The sequence below is a fragment of the Limanda limanda genome, chromosome 14, assembly GCF_963576545.1.
Source record: "Limanda limanda chromosome 14, fLimLim1.1, whole genome shotgun sequence".
Lineage (NCBI taxonomy): Eukaryota > Metazoa > Chordata > Actinopteri > Pleuronectiformes > Pleuronectidae > Limanda > Limanda limanda.
The window spans coordinates 26,706,671-26,718,585 of NC_083649.1; the positions used below are offsets into that span (position 1 = coordinate 26,706,671).

The following is an 11,915-nucleotide window of genomic DNA, read 5'->3' on the forward strand; positions in this document are numbered from 1 at the left end:
TGCGCCCGCAGAGCTCCCGCATGCTCGAGTGGCGTGAATGACAGAAGTTAACTTTAAGTTTAGCAACTAGCTAAACTAGTCGCCAGCGCCGGGGACCACGTCCGTGAACAAGGACAGCTTGCCGTCTCACCGCTACAGCCCCTTGAAGTGCCCGCAGAGCCGGAGGTGTTGCCGGGACAGCTAGCCGCTTAGCTGCTACGGCCCGCAGCTCACTTGCCCTCTCCCCCTCCCTCTCTCAAGACACTGACAGAAAGTGGGGGTCCGTGAGTATTACCCTGCCACATGTGAGTCGACGAGCAGCAAGGTGTCCAGGACGGTCATGTCCGTTTTGGGAACAATTCGATAACTTTGAGGACTGTTGCTCGATCACTTTGAACTGCACGTGTGAACTGTGAGTGAACTTTGATTGTGAAAGATGTGTGTCATTTAACATTCAGTGAATCAAGTGCATGTTGGTACGGGGCATTGATATTTTGTGTTCTGGTTAATGTGCCTTTTCAGTTAGAATAACTCACAGGTGAGTAGGACAGGTGTTTTGGTTTCGAAAAGTGTCTCCAGCAGGGGGAAGTGTTTCCGCGGGAAATAATTGTTTTTAGTTTCAATTAAAATAAACAAGTTAAATGTAACTTTTCCTATGGTTGATTCCACCTGTTACATATTGGCGTCCACGAACAGGATACATACCTAGTTACAAACCCTCCCTGTTAATCCCAGCCCTGTTTAGTCATTAGTCATGGATGCGTTAAAGGAGCAATTTGAAGAGCTGCAAAATAAATTTGCAGGGCAGTCAACGCACATGAGGGAACAGATGGTACTACTAGAGCAGGCTAGAAGTGACCAGAGGAAGGCTCTGGCGATGGCCAATCAGGTCATAGAGCAGAAAACCCCAACCACAGTATTCATACAAAGGGACAGGAAATGCCCAGACTTCAATGGCTCTCAAAGCCAAGGTGAAATGTGTGTTGAGGAATGGATTGCAGCACTTAAATCGCACATTGTAGTCTGCAAAATCCCTGACGAAGACAAAGTCGAATAAGTCAAGCAACATTTAAAGGGGGAGGCCAAAGTAACATTGAAACTGATGGTTGAAGATGATACGACTGACATTGCTATTGTTCTCAAGATTCTGAGGGAGGTATATGGAGACAAGGCCCCAGTGGGCGTCAGGCTAAGGGAATTTTATGATAGGAAACAAATGGCAGGTGAGAGGGTACGGGCATATGGATATGACCTTCAAGAGAAACTTCGCTGTTTAAAGCGTTGTGATCCCAAGTGCATATTTGACCCTTACACCATGCTAAAAGAACAGTTTGTGCTAGGTCTCAGAGATGATAACCTTAGAAGGGAAACGAAAAGACAGGCAAAAGAGCAGCCAACACAGATATTTAATTTACTGATGCAGGCTGCCATTGATTGGTCAGAGGAAGAGGAGACCTCTCAAGCCACTCGTGACAAAAGCCACACTCGTATTGATATGCAAGGGGTCCAGGCGATGAATCGACACAAGCAGCCGGTTTGGGCGGGGAGCCTACGTCGCGTCTTTGTAAAGATGGCAAAGGAAGAGCAATATGTGGGCCCTAGGGGTCAGATGGGGTATGTCAGGGTGGCCGGCTGTCAAGCAGTTGTGGTGCCACCACTGACACCACTGTCATAGGCCTGATCACCGGCGGCGATGAGAAGGCCTACAGAGAGGAGGTCAGAGTCCTGACATCTTGGTGCCAGGACAACAACCTCCTTCTCAACGTCAGCAAAACTAAGGAGCTGATCGTGGATTATAGGAAGGGACAAGGAGTGGAACACGCCCCCCTCTTCATCAACGGGACCCCGGTGGAGCGAGTCAGCACCTTCAGGTTCCTCGGGGTCCACATCACTGATGACCTGACCTGGACCCATCACACCGACTCCATCAGGAAGACGGCCAGGCAGCGGCTCTTCTTCCTCCGCAGGCTGCGGAGGCTCCACATGGACTCCAGGATCCTGTGCAACTTCTACAGGTGCACCATAGAGAGCATCCTGACTGGCTGCATCAAAATATTCTATTTTATTGTTATTCTAGTTTATTCTTTTTATTCTATTTTATACTATTTCTATTTTATTTTTTTTTTGGGTTGAATTTACTGAGCATTGCTTAAAGAGAGTGTGTGACCCAAGCATTTCATTGACAGTGACTACTTCATGTTATCTCTGTTCATTTGACAATAAAAAAATCTTGAATCTTGAATCTTGCCTCCACGCAGTGAAGTGGTCATTGAGGGTTGCTGCAGGGTCCCTCCAAAAATGCACTGTCAGGTACTAGTTGAGGCTTCGCCAACCAGTAGCATGCCTCGTGGACTGTTAGTGGCCAATGTGGTGACTCATGCAGTAGAGGGAAAAGTGTCAGTTAGGGTGCTCAACACACGAGACGAACCGGTTAGGCTGCCCCCCAGGTCGAGAGTAGCAGAGTTGAGTAAGCCACAGAAGGTACTCCCCAAGGACATCCTGATGTGTGAAGAAACCAACGGAGAAGTTCATGTCCAAGCCTTAGAGGGTGCGGTTGCTCGTGAGAAAGGATGCCCTGGAGCTCTGGCTGTTCCCGTCCAGGCTAACGTACAGGGGCTCTCACCCCCTGAAATTTGTGAACTGAACCAGCTTCTCCAGAAACATTGTGATGTGTTCTCCCAAGGGGATGGAGATTATGGGTACACTACCACAGTAAAACACAGCGTCCCAGCGGGTGATGCCCATCTCATTAAACAACGACACCGTAGGATTCCACCTCATGTGTTCCAAGAAGTCATGTGCAAGACCTCGTAGCTCAAGGCATCTTGAAAGAGAGTTGCAGCCCATGGGCTTCCCCGGCAGTCATTACCTTTGCATGCCCTTACATGCCCTGATGGGTACCTTTAAAAAAGGGGACAAGAGAGCGCAGCACCAGTCTTTCTCATGGAGCGAAGCATGTCAAATAGCTTTTGATAAGATAAGAGCTTGCTTGATTGCTCCTGCAGTGCTTGCTAACCCCGACTACCGAATTCCTTTCATAGTCACAACCGATGGAAGTTGCCTGGGGCTTGGAGCGGTGCTAAGCCAACGCCAGGATGGCATTGAGCGGGTGATGGCATATGCAAGTCGGGGCTTACGGGGTTCGGCGGGGAATGATAAAAATTTATAGCGCATTTAAATTAGAGCTCCTCGCGATGAAATGGGCCATCACAGAGAAATTACGCGACTTACTAATGTATGCAAAATTCACAGTGGTCACGGACCATAACACTCTCCGGTATTTGGAGACCGCTAACCTCGGGGCTGTTGAACAGAGGTGGGTGGCCCAGTTAGCGGAATTTAACTTCGAGGTCCACTATAAGCCAGGGAAGTCTAACCAGAACGCAGATGTGCTATCCCGCCTACGGGTGACTATCGAACCAGAGGCCAAAGACACTGGTAAAGACTTTCTGGTGATCAGGGAAGACGAAGTGAGCGCTAGCTTGTGGCCTGCTCGTAAAGACCAGTTTAAGGAGGCAGGACAGCTCCAGGTTGTCCAGGCCGCCCGAAGAACCAGAGTTTGTGGTTATAGTTGGGAAAAGGTTCGGGAACTCCAGATGAAGGACCAGGATCTTGGACCCTTACTGGAGGCTGTGAAGATGGGTATGAGGCCTAAAAAGCAACAGTTGCAAGGCATGCGCTTGTCACAGCGGAAAGTGTGTGGACAGTGGGAACGGTTGAGATTCCAAACAGGGGGTGCTGGTCAGAGACCTGCAAGATCCACGGGACGGGGTGAATATCTGTCAGCTGATGGTGCCCAGGTCGCTACAACAACCCATTTATGAGTCTCACCATGACCATGGTGGTCACTTTAGTGTGAAGGGCACTTTGGCCAAGTTGAAGAGGGGCTAGTATTGGTCTTCAATGTCCAAGGACGTCCAGGTATGGGTGCAGAAGTGCAAAAGGTGCATCCTAGCTAAAGATGTATTCCCGAAGACACAGGCCTCAATGGTCTGCAGCAATGTTAAGGTCCCGTAAGAGGCCATGGACTACACCTTGCTAGAGCCATCTACTGGTGGATATGAAAACGTCCTGGTCCTCATGGATATGTTCACACAATTTACCGTGGCCGTGCCCACCAAAGACCAGACAGCTCGGACCACAGCCGCTGCTCTAGTCAAACACTGGTTTGCCTGCTATGGGTTCCCTGCCCAACTTCATAGCGACCAAGGTCGCAATTTCGAGGCCGGCGTAATAAAGGAGTTGTGTCATATATATGGCATTGCCAAAAGCAGAACAACGCCCTACCATCCGCAGGGAAACGCTCAGTGCGAAAGATTCAATCGCACTATGCACGACATGCTGCAGTCTCTCCCAGTTAACAAGAAGAGGAACTGGAAGGAGCACTTGCCTGAATTAGTGATGGCCTACAATAGCCACGTTCATTCATCTACAGGTTACTCTCCGTTCTATTTGCTTTTTGGAAGAGATGCGCGACTGCCCAGAGATATTCTTGGAGGAATGGATTTCGACGATAGTGGGGCAGAGAATCTGGATGACTGGGTGTTAAATCATCATCAGAGACTGCGGATGGCAGCGGATGCAGCAAGGGCAGCGATGCAAGATGCCTCCAAGCGACGCAAAAGGCTGTATGATCGGCTGGCACGTGGAGCACTTATCCGGCCTGGAGACAGAGTTCTGCTGAGGAACCACAAACCATGAGGCAGGAATAAGATCCAGGACAAGTGGGAACCAGACCCCTATCTTGTCATCGCACAGAACCATCCAGACATGCCTGCGTATACTGTCAAGCCTGAGGCTGGTGGCCCTACCAAGGTGGTACACAAGGATCAAATGAAACCACTAATGACCTTCTAATAGCTTCAGATCAGGGACTTGTGTCTGTCCTTGTTCTGTTAGATCTCAGTGCAGCATTCGACACAATTGACCATCAAATTTTATTAGAGACTAAAACAGTTAATTAACATTAAAGGAACGGCCTTAAACTGGTTTAAATCTTATTTTGCTGATAGCTCCCAATTCGTTCAAATCAATGATGAGTCATCGGTGTGCACCAAAGTTAACCATGGTGTCCCACAGGGGTCTGTGCTCGGCCCAATTTTATTCTCATTATATATGCTTCCACTAGGAAACATTATCAGGACACACTCGGTAAATTTCCACTGTTATGCGGATGACACCCAGTTATATTTGTCAATAAAACCTGATCAAAGTAATCAATTAACTAAACTTCGAGCATGTCTCAAGGACATAAAAACCTGGATGACCCGCAATTTTCTCTTATTAAACTCAGATAAAACAGAGGTTATAATACTCGGCCCTAAACACCTTATCTAATGATATAGCTGCGCTAGATGACATTGCCCTTGCTTCCAATGACACAGTCAGGAACTTGGGAGTGATCTTCGATCCTGATTTGTCCTTTAATAGTCACTTAAAAGTAATTTCTAGGACCGCGTTTTTCCACTTGCGTAATATCTCAAAAATCAGACATGTCCTTTCGCAAAAAGATGCAGAAAAACTAGTCCACGCCTTTGTTACATCGAGACTGGACTACTGTAATTCACTATTATCAGGCTCCAGCAGCAACTCGTTAAAGACTCTGCAGCTGGTCCAAAATGCCGCAGCACGTGTCCTGACGAGAACTAAGAAAAGAGAGCACATTTCTCCAGTATTAGCCTCGCTACACTGGCTTCCTGTTAAATCTAGAATAGAATTTAAAATTCTCCTCCTCACCTTCAAGGCCCTTAATAATATGGCGCCTTTTTACCTTAAAGAGATGCTTATACCTTATCAACCTACTAGAGCACTCCGATCCCAGATGCAGATACTTGTCGTCCCTAAAGTCTCTAAAAGTAGAGTACACGAGACGAAAAGCAGTATTATTGTCACAGGAAATCTCTTGGGACAAGCCTAATCCCCTGCATTTACCTACGGTTTTCATGACGTTACATGGCGTTCGCCAGTGACAATAAGCTGAGAGAAACGACTTGAACGTCCCTTATGGGGGATATGGAGAACAAAGGAGAGAGCCGCGGGGGGGCTCGCTGAGCCTCGCGGAGCGATCGCGACGTGTGATCTAATTAGCATATGAATCGGAGTCCAGCCGCTCGCAAGAGCCTCTCTCTACTCACCATTGGAGGAAACCACAGACCCTTGAAACTAAATGTCACTCGTAATTAGGGATGGGTATCGTTTGGTTTTTATCCGATACCGGTTCCTAACCGATACTTTTAAAACGATACCGGTGCCTAAACGGTGCCTGAACCAATACTTTTTTCAAAAAAGTGCACAAAACGATGCTTGACTAAGAAAGGCTTTTTTTATTGCCAAATATATTAACTGTTTAAAATAGATTATAAATATAAATAAATACAAAACCCTTTTTAACTTAAAACTATGAATAACATACGAACTGTTTACAAAAGTTTACACTATACTTATATAAATAAATACAAAACACACACACTCTGACTCGTGACTCTGACTTCGGTGCCTGAGCCAAATGAAGACTGAGGGTCGCTTTTCCATCACTCGTAGACCCCCGTGTCTCCGCGGCTGGGGCTGTCGCAGGCAGGCTTCGGCCCGCCTTCGTCCCCCTAAAATGCGGTCGCTTTTATGAAACATTTCTCGCCGTGGTCTTCGCTCCTCCCGCCCCGAGCCTTTCCAAGCCGACCCGGAGCCGCTCGCGGCGCACCGCCACGGAGGAACTGGCCCGGCGCCCCCCCCCCCCCACCCCCCCCAACTGCACAGGAGCCCTGACGCACGCGGGGCGCGGGCAGCGCGGGGACAAGAGTCTGTCCACCGGCAGCCGCGGGGGGGGGGCCCGGCGGGAGCCGCCGCTTCCCGTGAAGGAAGGAGCGGAAGTGTGAGGAGGCGGGACGAGCGGAGACCTCAGTCTCCAATTGGCTCAGGCACCGAAATGAGGCACCGAAATCTCCGTTGCATTTCGGTCCGGGTAGGTATCGGTTGTATTGGAACCGGTTCCATATTGGAACCGGTTCTCGGTACCCAACCCTACTCGTAATTGGCTGGTAGAAGTGTTGCTATTGGTCACCCTATGGGTCATTGCAGTGCACACGTGGGGTCATAGCATTCCACACGTGGGGTAAGCCCCTCCCACACAATATTAATAATAAAAATGTATATATTAATATTTATTATTATTTATTAGTAAGCCTTTACCAAAAGCACTGCAGTTAATTAAAACTAAACATTCATGTGATGCTTGATGTTATAGGTGAACATATTGTACAGGGAACATATGTGAACAAGGTATATGTGGAGTGAAAGCTTTATTTACGTACAGCACAAATATTGTACAAAAACTCAGGTGAGGCTTGAAATGTTTCTCTGCAGCCTCTGGGTCATGACTTCTTTGTGGGACTCTGCCTGAATCTTCTCCAGTGTGTAGGCGTCTGTGGTGTGTAGCTGTGAGATCAGTGTAGCTTCCAGTCTTATTTGAAGTGTGGCACACGGGTCGGTGCGCTCCTGGCTGTGGAAGGATTTATCCATGTCATCTGTCCCGCTTCAATCAGCTGTAAACACATTCAGTAAAATTAGCAGTTCAATGACAACATACAGCTAAAGATGTAACTGGAAAATTATTTAATGAATATAACCTTACCCTCTTTCTTCTCCGACAACTCCTGAACTCCTCAATGCTGATGCAAGGTCTTGTTGGATCAAACTGGCTCATAGTGTGTCTTTGTACGTCATGGACAGGCAGCTGGAAAATAACATGAGTAACATGATTTTATTATTAATAAACGGAAATAGCCGCGCTGCATCACCGTTGGACGATCCACAGCAAAAAAACACCGAAACAATTCATAAACAGTTACTTACATTCAATGGCTTACTTTTCGCACTTTAAATCCGGACTTTCAGCGTCTCGGCCTCACGCGCAGTGGCCGCCTCTTTGTGTTTGTGTGTGTGTGTGGGGGGTCTGAGGCTGTGAAAACAGAGAAAAAAGTCACGTTGATGAAAAAACGAGAACAAACTGTTACATCTAAGTAATTCATACATATTTACACATGCACTAGTTCTGCTCAAGCACTCGATGCTGTATTCGTATTTTAGCAACTTTCTCGCTATCCCAAAGTTGCTGGCATGCTTTCAGATGTAGGAGTTAGCTTAGTGGTAGCTAGCAATGGCGTCTCTAGCTTAGCTCTTACCTTAACTCAGGGACTGTGCGCCCGTCTTCTCCGCCTCGACTCTTCCACACCGGGCCCGCGGCTCTGCTTACACACGCACTCATCTTCTCCTCCAGGGAAAAGCGTTGTGTCAACTTCAGCAAGTTATTTACCCCGAAAACAGACTCACTCGTTCCGCCCATGCTAACAAGAGCCGCTTCCTGTCTGCGGGACACTCGACGCTGCACAGCGTTTACAAGGCTGTGATTGGACGAGCCCATCAGCTGATGACGCGAGTGACGTGAGGTTTTCACAGTAAATCTCCACAACTGTCCTTGTCATCTTAAAGCAGCGGTTAAATCAGCTTTTAAAGTGCACCTTCATATGGGATGAGTATGTGACTGAGGCCCAGTTTGTTCTTTCTGGTGTTTAGTAAATTTACATACATGATTCACGCTGTTCTGCGTTTTTCCTCACTCTTGCTGAGGGTTAAGGACAGAGGATGTCACAACATGTTGAAGCCCTATGAGACGAATTGTGATATGTGAATATGGGCTATGCAAATAAAATTTGATTGATTTGATTGATTCGACGCCCTCTAGCGTTTTGTTGCTCACATAGAGGAACCACAACAAATCACGAGAGTTGTATTTTTCCAGTTGTTTTTGGGGCGGTAGACATGCCAGATACCCAAATTAACGTGAAGAAGCACTACAAAAGTGGAATTTTCATTATATGTGCCCTTTAAATTAAAAATATATAAAAAATTGTTTAAACAACAAAAAATTGTGCAACCCCTCTGTTGAAGATCTCTGTTCTAAAGCATTCAAGGGTAAAGATGTCAACAAAACCATATGGAAATAGGGTTTGGATGCTATGACTCTGCATCTGGCTTGTGTTTAGGAAGAATGTAATTGTTTCCAAACCAGACCAAAGTAAAACTTCAAAGAGCAATACAAATTACTGGATATTCTCAGAATATCCTTCAAGATAAAAGGGAAGAGTCTGCAGTATGTCATTTGGAATGATACCCTAGTAAGTCATGGAAAAACTCCTAATATATAGCCAATATTCTGATACTTAAACAGCAGATGGTCATTTAATTCAAATAATTTTGGAGATAACTGTGAAGAAAACACTTCAGGATCATAATTTCAAAAGTGTCAAACACTAATTCTTTATGAATAATGAATCCTGAGAGAATCCTCAAGATTCTCTTACCACAATCAAACAAATTACCTTCTGGAGGAATCAGAATTTGGAGGATTCATGTCTGATTTTTGCATAAAGATCTAAACATAATTTTCTGAGAAAAAATGTTGAAAAATTCAATTCAAAAAATGTGAAATTTGTTCAGTATTTATTTTCTAATCCTTCAAAAAAAAACAAAACTTCAAAATATCAATCAGTTATAAAACATTACCTTCTTGGCAGAGATTAATATACTTTCAGAAAGGTGTTAGTTTGCTTTGGCAAAATATCCAGGACTCTGTGCCCCTGAAGTCAACATAGTCTAATTTGACAGTCTGAGTCTGAAGTCTGAGTCTGATGACACTGTGTGTGATTGCATGTGTGTGTGTGTGTGTCAAGAGAGCGGGACAAGCTGGTGAATGCACAGCTATGAAGAAAGATTTTACTCAATAAGAAAAGTAACGGTCATTATGTAATGATCAGTGTTGATAATATGGCGTCAGTTCGAACAAATCAACGTTTAAACTGTAGCTCAGCGATGTCAGCTGAGTCAGTGTGTGTGTGAGAGAGAGAGAGAGAGCAGCAGAGTCAGTGTTTGTGTGTGCGAGAGTCAAACAGAATTTAAGCAATTCGTTCATAGAAATCAACAACATATAGTGATCATTTTGGCCCAGGGCAAATGTGGTCAATAATCAGCAGATTCCACTGTATTAAGAAGACCTGAAAGGACCTGATCTGACTGCAACATAATAAAAACCTTTTTATGTGACATCAGTGAGATCTCTTGCGATCTCTCTATCTCGTTGTGACTCTCTGTCAGCATGATTAATGTTCCTGACTCTCTGTCAGCATGATTAATGTTCCTGGTGCTCAGGAAGTCATTTGACATTGCCACAGCGTTGAAGAGACATAGAAGAGATCTCAATGTATGGCTGCTTAGTTGCCCTGCCCAGCCTTCTGCATCTCACTGCCTTCAGGCATAACCCCAAACACTGTCTGAACCTTTCTCATTTATTATTTGGACTCAGCAAGATGCCTCATGCCAGCTGGCAGTTTAGATTTTTCACCAGTGACTGCATAATACGGCCTTCCATCTTTCCCCTCCTCCGCCACCTCCTCCTTCATACTCCCACTTGACCCCATCAACCCTTCAAAAACCCTTCATCCATTCATCCATCCATCCCTTTTGAAATATTTTATTCCCTCCCTCCTTCTCTCTCACTCTTGTGAATTATAGGCCCATGAATTACTCCTTTTCCAAGTCTCAGCATTTCTGGCTTGGCCTGCTGATCATTCTTTATTACCAAAATTTGATCAGCCACCCCACGAAGAATGTATGATTTATTTCTAACCTTAAAGTGATAGTTTGACCAGGAATAAAAATGTATTCATTGTCTACTCACCCCTAGTAGTGTTTTGGAGTCCAGAGAAGTGAGAAGTGTTTGACTTCGCAAAATACTTTTGGAGTTTCAGGGGTAAACAGCTGATTAGTAACCTATCTTCAGACATAATAAAACAACAGAAAAAACATAACATGCCTCCATGCTGCTGTGGTGTCAACCAAGTGTCTCAACTGAACTTCAAGTTCGAAGTGATTTGAACTGATACCTACTAGGGTTGAGCTGAATACTCGGAGGACATGAGTATCCGGTAGGGATAATGAACTTTTACAAGCAGTACAGTCCAAGTAAAATGTATCAATATCCGTACTCGTGATGAATGAAAAAGTTCCCTACTGCTGCGCCAGGAGCACCACTCAACGCAAACTTGTCGTTGTCACAGCCACTCTGTCCACAGGTTTACTAACGTGTAACATCGTTATCTATGATCATATATTCTCAGGGTCACTCAGTGTTGTATCCACTGGTTGGAGCATGCACCCAGTCCGGCCAGAGAGACAGAGAGCCACGTGCGATGCACAGGCTCCACAGGCCGAGTCACGGTGCTAGAGCCCAGCAGCACAGATAGCCGAGCGATAATTAAGTTGGTTGAACAGATACAGATACCGATAATGGTGCACTCGCTCATCCCTAATTAACAGTGATGAATGAGAAGTTACAATCGCAGTTTTTTTTATGAAATCAAGCAAGGAAAATGAGCCAGAGAGGGACAGGAGACCACACAAATCCTCACATCTGCTTCTAAATTAGTATTTTTTTGAAAGGTGTTGTATTTAACAGAAAATACTTAATTTTCCTTTTCCTTGTGCTAATTCCCTGGACTCATCCAATAGACAATTTGTGGAAAGACAGTGCTTGAAACTGCTTAACTTAAACCAATAATGTCGACCAAATCTAATTCTCCATATTCTTAAAAGGGTTCTCCCATTTCCACCTTCCACCAGTTTACAGAGGACCGATTTAGCTGTCACAGCACACAACACAGCCATAGTCTGTGGCTTTCCCTAGTCCTCCACAAGATACAAAGCCGTTTTAATTTGTACAGCAAGTTTAGAAATAGTTTTCCCCCTCCTCCAAATGACCATGATCTGCAAATAAAGACAATCCAGATCCATGGTGACAATTACTAAATATGTAATTTATGATTATATCAAACAAGAGAGAATAATAACTGATCCTGGAGGGGTACCATTTTCAATCTGAGCAGTTT

General features: G+C 45.4%; 1 long non-coding RNA gene across 1 annotated transcript; it reads right to left on the reverse strand.

Annotated features, from left to right (window-relative positions):
- Positions 1 to 7,379: 7,379 nt before the first annotated feature.
- LOC133019980 (uncharacterized) lies at positions 7,380 to 8,216 on the reverse strand. The gene is made up of 4 exons (XR_009682898.1): positions 8,157 to 8,216; positions 7,828 to 7,933; positions 7,607 to 7,708; positions 7,380 to 7,517 (listed from the first exon to the last, which is right to left on the reverse strand). It is a non-coding gene; the product is annotated as an uncharacterized LOC133019980 (long non-coding RNA).
- Between the last annotated feature and the right edge of the window lie 3,699 nt (positions 8,217 to 11,915).